Raw genomic sequence first — 9,446 nt, forward strand, 5'->3', positions numbered from 1 at the left:
GGCACGTGCCACCATGCCCAGCTAATCTACCTATATTTTTTAAGACAGGGTCTCACTCTGTTGCCTAGGCTGGAATGCAGGGGTGCAGTCATGGCTCACTATAACCTTGACCTCCCAGACTCAAATGATCCTCATATTCAGCCTCCAGAGTGGCTGGGACTACAGGTGTGTGCCACCACATCCAGCTAATTTTTCTTTTTCTTTTCTTTTCTTTCTTTTTTTTCTAGATGCTCCAAATCAGCAATCCAGCTAATTTTTAGGCACGGTCTCACCATGTTGCCCAGGCTGGTCTCAAACTCCTGACCTCAAGCAATCCTCCTGCCTTGGCCTCCTAAAGTGTTGGGATCATAGGCGTGAGCCATTGTGCCTGGCCATCTGTATATTTTTAAAAATAAGACAGTATTATCAATTTAAAAAGTATTATCTAAAAAACCTGCATTAATTTCTTTGGTGAAGAAAATATCCTGACCCCAGTTGATTTCTGTAAAGTGAGATCACACACTGGGTTTTGCTAAAGCAGGGACCTGTGGAGTGGGTGGGGACTGAGTTGCATGTCCCTCCTGTCGATGGTGAGGGACAAGCATGCCATCCACGTGAAAGGCAGCCTGGGTTAGCTTGTGCCAAGTGCCTGTGGTGTCCCTAATGATGGAACAGTGGCTTTGGATCTCCCTGTCCTGTGCCAGCCTCTGCCTCTGCCTCTCCCTCACAGGATTGTACTGTTTGAGGGGCTGCTCAGTCACCTTGGTGTCCCTGGCACCCAGCACCGAACTGCCAAGAAATGTTTTTGATTAAGTGGCTTATGCTAGACCTCATTTTTTTACCTTTGAGACAGAGTCTCGCTCTGTAGCCCAGGCTGGAGTGCAGTGGTGTGATCTCAGTGCACTGCAATCTCCACCTCCCAGGTTCAAGTGACTCTTCTGCCTCAGCTTCCCGAGTAGCTGGAATTGCAGGCTCCCACCACCATGCCCAGCTAATTTTTGTATTTTTAGTAGAGATGGGGTTTCACCATGTTGCCCAGGCTGGTCTCGAACTCCTGGACTCAAGTGATCTGCCCACTTTGGCCTTCCAAAGTGCTGGGATTATGGGCATGAGCCACTGCAGCTGGCCTGGACCTCAAATTTCTATTTTTGAGACAGGGTCTTGCTCTGTCACCAAAGCTGCAGTGCAGTGGCCCAGTCAAGGCTCACTGTAGCCTTGAGCTCTTGGACACAAACAATCTTCCCACCTCAGCCTCCCAAGTAGCTGGGCTAACTTTAAAAAATTATTGTTATTCATTTATTTATTAATATTTTTGAGATGGAGTCTTGCTCTGTCACCCAGACTGGAGTGCAGTGGCACGATCTTGGCTCACTGCAACCTCTGTCTCCTGGGTTCAAGGAATTCTCCTGCCTCAGCCTCCAGAGTAGCTGGGATTACAAGTGCATGCCATCAAGCCTGGCTAATTTTTGTATTTTCAGTATAGACAGGGTTTCTGTTGGCCACGCTGGTCTCAAACTCCTGACTTCAGGTGACCTGCCTGCCTTGGGCTCCCAAAGTGCTGGGATTACAAGTGTCAGCCAATGTGTCCTGGGCTAATTTTAAAAGTTTTTTTTTTTTTTAGGCAGAGTTTCACTCTGTCACCCAGGCTGGAGTGCGCGGGCACTATGTCGGCCCATTATAACCTCCACCTCCCAGGTTCAAGCAATTCTCATGCCTCAGCCTCCCAATTAGCTGGGACTACAAATATGCATCACCATGCCCGGCTAATTTTGTATTTTTAGTAGAGATGGGATTTCACTATGTTGGCCAGGCTGGTCTCGAACTCCTGACCTCAGGTGATCCACCCATCTTGGCCTCCCAAAGTGCTGGGATTACAAATGTAAGCCACCATGCCCGGCCCTAATTTTTAAATTTTATTTTCTTAGAGGTGGGGTCTTGTTACAATGCCCAGGCTAGTCTTGAACTCTGGAGCTCAAGTAATCCTCCTGCCTTGGCCTCCCAAGATGCTAGGATTACAGGTGTGAACCAGTGTGCCCGGCCCAGACTCAGATTTTGAGATCTCCACACAGCTTAGTGCAATCAGAATGAATCAAAGAAAGATACAGGATGCTTTGAGATACTTGGCTTCTCTGAGTCTCAGTTTCGTCTTCTGTAAAGTGGGTGTAATAATAGGTAACCTTCTGCAGCCTTGTTGTAAGGATTGGACACAATGTACAGAGTGCATGCATTGGTTCAATAATCCAACTATGTTGGGGGGAGAATGAAAGATTAAGGGGTAGGTGTTGACAGTCCCAAATCATGTAGAATGAGGCTTTTCTTTTCTTTTCTTTTTTTTTGAGACGTAGTTTTGCTCTTGTTGCCCAGGCTGGAGTGCAATGGTGCGATCTTGCCTCACTGCTCCCTCCGCTTCCTGGGTTCAGGTGATTCTCCTGCCTCAGCCTCCTGAGCAGCTGGGATTACAGGCGCATGCCACCACGCTTGGCTAATTTTTGTATTTTTCAGTAGAGATGGGGCTTCTCCATGTTGGTCAGGCTGGTCTTAAACTCCTGACTTCAGGTGATCTGCCCACTTTGGCCTTCCAAAGTGCTGGGATTACAGGCGTGAGCCACTGTGCTCAGCCTGAATGAGGCTTTTCTTGTTGTCACTTAGGAATCACAGTTGAGACAAAGAAGCGTTAAGGCTAATATTCTAGAGAACGTGGACATTACCGGGTGGCAGACTCCTCCCTGGCCCGTTAAAAGGTGGATGAACAAGTTTCTGCTTCTCCTGAACATTCTGCCAGTTACCTAAAGTAACTGGTGAAGTTGCCTCATTTCCCTCTGCCTCAGGCACCTCACCTATAATATGGGGATAATAACAGTACCCACCTTTTTATTTTAAGACAGAGTCTCGCTCCGTTGCCCAATCTCTGCATCCCAGGTTCAAGTGACTCTCCTCCCTTAGTCTCCTGGGTAGCTGGGATTACAGGTACCTGCCACCACACCCAGCTGATCTTGAACTCCTGACCTCAGGTAATCCGCCTGCCTCAGGCTCTAAAAGTGCTGAGATTACAGGCATGAGCCACCGCATCCCACCTAGTACCCACCTTTCAGGGTTGCTGTGAGGCTTAAGTGAGTCTGATGGCGGTAGTGGTCTGTCTGGAGTGGTGGCTGAAAAGACTCAGGGTGCAATGGGGGAGGCCGGGGCTGCTAGCTCCACGGAGCCAGCAAGAATCAGAAACAGATGGGAGCCCTGCCCCTTTCTGAGCTATTGGGGTGGGAACAGCTGCAGCCACCCAGCCATAACTGTGGCCCCGCGCATCCCTGTGCTCTTGAGGGCCGGGGAAGCCCCTCTACACCTGCAGGCTGGTAAGTGCCTGCTCCTACTGCCTGGCCTTTCCCCACTCCCAGGGCCTGCTCTGATACCAGAGCGAAGTTGTGGCCCAGCCCAGACTCTGTCACATCCAGAGCCCGGGTGTTGTCATGACCCAGCGGTGGTCAAGCACTTGGTGCGGTGCTGACACCCCAGCCCCTGCTGCTGCTGTCCTCTCGGACTTTGGGTGCTGACAAGCATGGAGGGAGTCCAAAGCGGAGCTGAGGGTGCCTCTGCTCAGGCCTGCAGGTGCCCCGCGGCATGAACAGTCTGGGCGCCATAAACAGTGGCAGGAGGCAGACAGGCTTCTGGGCCGAAAGAGGTGGATCCCTGGTGAAACCCCGTCTTCAAGCCAGGGATGGCCAGAAGCCTGGGGCCCAGGCTGCCAGTTCTGCTGACTGGAGTGAGAACGTATGGTGTTTTTTTCTGGGCTGCCCATGGCTGTGCATGGACCAATCAGCGCGTACTCCTCCCCTCCTAAGCCCATTAAAAACCCCAGACTCTGCCAGGCATGGTGGCTTATGCCTGTAATCCCAACACTTTGGGAAGCCAAGGCAGACAGATCATCTGAGGTCGGGAGTTCGAGACCAGCCTGATAAACATGGAGACTCTACTAAAAATACAAAATTAGCCAGGTGTGGTGGCCCATGCCTGTAATCCCAGCTACTTGGAAGGCTGAGACAGGAGAATCGCTTGAACGTAGGAGGTGGAGGTTGCGGTGAGCCAAGATTGCGCCATTGCACTTCAGCCTGGGCAACAAGAGCGAAATTCTGTCTCAAAAAAAAAAAATAATAATAAATAATAAAAATAAAATAAAATCCAAATACAAAAAATTAGCCAGGCATGATGGGTCATACCTGTAGTCCTAGCTACTCGGGAGGCTGAGGGAGGAGAATCACTTGAACCTGGGAGGCGGAGGTTGCAGTGAGCTGAGATTGCACCACTGCACTCCAGACACCCACAGGGAGGTGGTGTACGTGAAGCACAGGGCCCCTGGCCCCCCTCTCCCTTCCTTCCTAGAGTGGGAGGAAAGCCCAGGCCCTTCCCATTCGCAGGCCCCTGGGCATGGCCGTGGGCCAGGGAGGGAGGAGGGAGTGCTTGACCGGACCTCAGGTGGAGTTTAAGTTGGTCCCAGCTGGGACAGGGCTTGTTTACATCTGAAAGTCACCAGAAAGCAATGGGATGTGCTGGAGATGGTGCTGAGGGATGGGAAGATGTTAAAGGTAGATTGGGAGGGGAGACAGTGTTGTGTGTTAAAGCACCGCTGAGCTGAGAAGGTCCTTGGAACTAGTCACCAGCGCAGCATCCCTGAGGCAGAGTGGTGGCCTCTGCTCACCCTGGTGCGGTGCCCGGGGTGTCCAGTTCAACACAAGAAACTGGGGTGAGTGGCTCCTGAAGTGAGGCTAAGCCCCCTGCCCTTGCCAGGCATGATGCAGGCAGCCTTGAGGTTGAGAAGGGAGCCCTCCAGGTCTCACACCCCCATCTGACCCGAAGTTTAGGGCCATCAGGCTGAGTAGGAGGGTAAGTCCCCTAAACTGCATCAGCTGGGCATGTGGCCGGATAGCAGTTCTCCCTCCCACCCTTCCTCTGTAGGGGTCAGGCTCAGACCTCGGTCAGATGACAGAAAAGGTCCTTAGAAACCCAGAGAATAACACTTTCGACTTAAGAGCAGGGGGCAGAGAAAGAAGATGGTGGTTCCCTCTGATGGCTGGAGCCCAGGCCTGGCTGAGGGCACAGGGTCAGAGGGCAGCAGTGTGGGCTGCTTCAGGCCACAGGGCCCCAGAGAGGGCAAGGTGGGTAGACCAAGGACAAACCCATGCCAGGGAAGAGCTGAGAAAACCAGGCAGGGAACCAGGATCCCAAAGGATTCCCGACAAAGCGAGGCCTCTGTCTTCGGCTGGGACCTGCCAGGGACACTACCTGGCCTGCCTGCTGTTTGCTGCCGCCGACAGCTAGCTCTCTTTTGCTGTTTTTCTTATCATTGCTTTTGTAAGGGTTTTTGATTTACATCTTGTTTGCTGAGTGAGTGAAAGTCGACCCTTTTCCAGGAGCTGTGTACACTTGATGGAAAAAGTTTCCAAACAACTTTTTTCTGTTTTTTGAGACAGAGTCTTGCTCTGTTGACAGGCTGGAGTACAATGGTGTGATCACAGCTCACTGCAACCTGCACCTCCTGGGCTCAAGCAGTTCTCCTATCTCAGCCGAGTAGCTGAGGTTACAGGTGCCCGCCACCACACCTGGCTGATTTTTGTATTTTTGTTAGAGATGGGGGTTTCACTGTGTTGGCCATGCTGGTCTCGAACTCCTGGCCTCAGGTGATCCACCCGCCTTGGCCTCCCAAAGTGCTGGAATTACAGGCGTGAGCCACCGTGCTGGGCCAGGGGGGATTTTTTCCTGCGTCTTAGGCACCAGCTTATCCACAGGGGGTTAGAACACCAAGCAGGCCCTTGGGGTTTTCGATTCTAGAGCTTCGCTCTTGGATGGCATTTCTGGGCCCGCTCTGAGCCACGGGGGAGTCTGGCGCCCTGGGAGGAGAGACCCAGGCCTGACAGCAGCCACCACAAGCTGACGGAAGAGCTTTTGGGCCTTCACCCTTTTCTCATTTAGGAAAAATAAGTGCCGCTCACTGCCTGCTAGCACTGGATTAATTTTACATAAACATGCTCTTTGAGGCGGAAGCAAATCTGACTGATTTTCAATGTAAAAATAAAATATAAAAACTGTTCTTGGAGTTATTTCTAAACAGAACTAACATCATCAGAAACATCTGAATCATTAGAATCATCTATTTTAGAAAAATCCGATTCATTAAACGAATCTTTGGCCAAAAACTGTTGGAGAATGATGTTAACGTCAAGCTTAGGAATGCTATGTTTTCTAGGATTTGACATTTTCAGCGATCCAGAATTACTCTATTTTGTAAGTGGAAATATCACTACTAAAACCAGAATGCTATACATAGAAGGATGTCTTTTGTTTCCAAGTTGATACACTAAAACAATATGAAAAGAATAACAAAAGCGAGATATTTTGTGGCAAAGTTGTTTCCGAGTAGCCGCCGCAGCCAAAAGCGCCATCAGCAAGTATTCTCGGGGCAAATGGGAAAGGAAGCGAATGTCAGCAGTAGGCTGGCAGCTCTCCCTATGGACCTTCGGTGGTGGCTGTGGGGTGGGGCTCCTCTGCCTGTGGAAAGCGGGGGGATGGGGAGGACTGTGTCTTGTGGTTTGAGGCCTGCCTCTGCCACAGAGAACACCAGTGAGACTTCTAAGGCTTTAGATTCCTGTCCCTAGCTCCCAGATGGCATCTCTGGACCCACTTGAGGCCCAGGAAACCTCACCATCCTGAAGGGAAGGACACAAGCCTGGCTGGCTTCACCACCTGCTAATCAGAGAGCCCTAGGGACTTGAGTGAACACAGGGGGTCGCCAGGCAGCGGTTACAGGAGGCCTTGGGCAACACCCAGTGCTCTGCTGGCTTCACGTCTGACCCAGGCCAGTTCCAGTGGTAGTGGCCACAGGGGTGCTTGTGCCACCCTCCTCCAGGACCAGGACCAGGACCAGGTAGCTCGGGAGAGAGACAGAGAGAGAGAGAGAGAGAGAGAGAGAGAGAGAGAGAGAGAGAGAAAGGGAAAGAGAGAGAGAGAGTATTTGGGAGAAAGTAAGGGAAGAGAATAAGGGTCTCTGCCTGGTCATCCAGAGATTTCTGATCTTATCCAAAACCACCAAAGCAGTACCTCTATGAGTCAGCAAGAGCTACAGCATCACTGGGCTTGGGGTGCCCCCCCATTGCACACATGGCTTGGATCACAATACCCAAATCCTTTGGAATACTTGGAAAGTCTTCCCGAGAAGGACAGGTACAAACAAGCCCAGACCGCCAAGACTACAATAAATACCTAACTCTTCAACGACACCAACAAACTTCAGCGAGCATCAGAACCATCCAGGAAAACGTGTCCTTGCCAGATGAACTAACCAAGGCACCAGGGACCACTCCAGGAGAAACAGACATGTGACCTTTCAGACAGTAAATTCAAAAGAGCTGTTTTGAGGAAACTCAAAGAAATTCAAGAAAACACAGAAGGAATTCAGACTTCTATCAGATACATTTAACAAAGGGATGGAAATAATTTTAAAAAATCAAGCAGAAATTCTGAAGTTAAAAAATGCAACTCAGTACTGAAGAATGCATAAGAGTCTCTCTTTTTTATTTTTTTTTGAGACAGAGTTTCACTCTCATTGCCCAGGCTGGAGTGCAATGGTGTGATCTCGGCTCACCGCAACCTCTGACCCCAGGTTCTAGCAATTCTCCTGTCTCAGCCGCCGGAGTAGCTGGAACTACAGGTGCGCGCCACCACACCAACTAATTTTTGTATTTTCAGTAGAAACAAGGTTTCACCATGTTGACCGGGATGGTCTCGATCTCCTGACCTCGTGATCTGCCCACCTCGGCCTTCCAGAGTGCTAGGATTACAGGCAGCATAAGAGTCTCTTAACAGCAGAATTGATCAAGGAGGGCCGGGCGTAGTGGCTCACGCCTGTAATCTCAGCACTCTGGGAGGCCAAGGTGGGTGGATCACCTGAGATCAGGAGTTAAGGCCAGCCTGGCCAACATGGTAAAAACCTGTCTCTACTAAAAATACAAAAATCAGCCAGGTGTGGTAGCGGGCGCGCCTGTAATCCCAGCTACTTGGGAGGCTGAGGCAGGAGAATCACTTCAACCTGAGAGGTGGAGGTTACAGTGAGCTGAGTTGTGCAACTACACTCCAGCCGGGCAACAGAGCAAGACTCTGTCTCAAAAACAAAACAAAACAAAACAAAAAACAAAAAAGGATTGGTCAAGAGGAAGAAATAATTAGTGAGCTTGAAGACAGGCTATTTGAAAATATACAGTCAGAGGAGACAAAAGAAAAAAGAATAAAAAATGAAGCACACCTAAAGGATCTAGAAAATAGCCTCAAAAAGACAAATCTGAGTTACTGGTCTTAAAGAAGAGGTGGAGAAAAAGAGGAGTAGAAAGTTTATTCTGCCGGGTGCAGTGGTTCACACCTGTAATTCCAACACTTTGGGAGGCTGAGGCAGGCAGATCACAAGGTCAGGAGATCGATACCTGTCTTGCCAACATAGTGAAACCCCATCTCTACTAAAAATACAAAAAATTAGCCAGGCGTGGTGGTGGGCTCCTGTAATCCCAGCTACACGGGAGGCTGAGGCAGGAGAATCGTGTGAACCCAGGAGGCAGAGGTTGCAGTGAGCCGAGATCTCGCCATTGCACTCCAGCCTAGGCAACAGTGTGAGACTGTCTAAAAAAAAAAAAAAAAAGAAAAAAGAAAAAAGAAAGTTTATTCAAAGGGATCATAATAGAGAACTTCCCAAACCTAGAGAAAATTATTAATATCCAAATACAAAAAGGTTTTATAACATCAAGCAGATTTACTCCAAAGACTACCTCGGGGCATTTAGTAATCAAACTCCCAAAGGACAAGGATAAAGCGTGTCCTAAAAGCAGCAAGAGAAAAGAAACAAATCACATCCCATGGAGCTCCAGTACACCTGGCAGCAGACTCCTTACTGGAGACCTTACAGGCCAGGAGAGAGTGGAGGACATATTTAAAGTGCTGAAGGAGTCCAGGTGAGGTGGCTCATGCCTGTCATCCCAGCACTTTGGGAGGCTGAGGTGGGTGGATCAAGAGGTCAGGAGTTTGAGACCGGCCTGGCCAACGTGGTGAAACCCCGTCTCCACTAAAAATGCAAAAATTAGCTGGTGTGGTGGTGCACACCTATAGTCCCAGCTACTCGGGAGGCTGAAGCAGGAGAATCACTTAAACCCAGGAGGCGGAGTTTGCAGTGAAGTGAGATTGCGCCACTGCACTACAGCCTGGGCAACAGAGAAAGACTCCATCTCGGCCGAGCGTGGTGGCTCACGCCTGTAATCCCAGCACTTTGGGAAGCGGAGGTGCGCAGAGCACCTGAGGTCGTGAGTTCAAGACCAGCTTGACCAACATGGAGAAACCCCCGTCTCTACTAAAAATACAAAAAAAAGTAGCCAGGCAGGGTGGCACATGCCTGTAATCCCAGCTACTCAGGAGGCTGAGGCAGGAGAATTGCTTGAACCCAG

Source organism: Cebus imitator, unplaced genomic scaffold, assembly GCF_001604975.1.
Source record: "Cebus imitator isolate Cc_AM_T3 unplaced genomic scaffold, Cebus_imitator-1.0 Scaffold24, whole genome shotgun sequence".
In the NCBI taxonomy this organism is placed as follows: Eukaryota; Metazoa; Chordata; class Mammalia; order Primates; family Cebidae; genus Cebus; species Cebus imitator.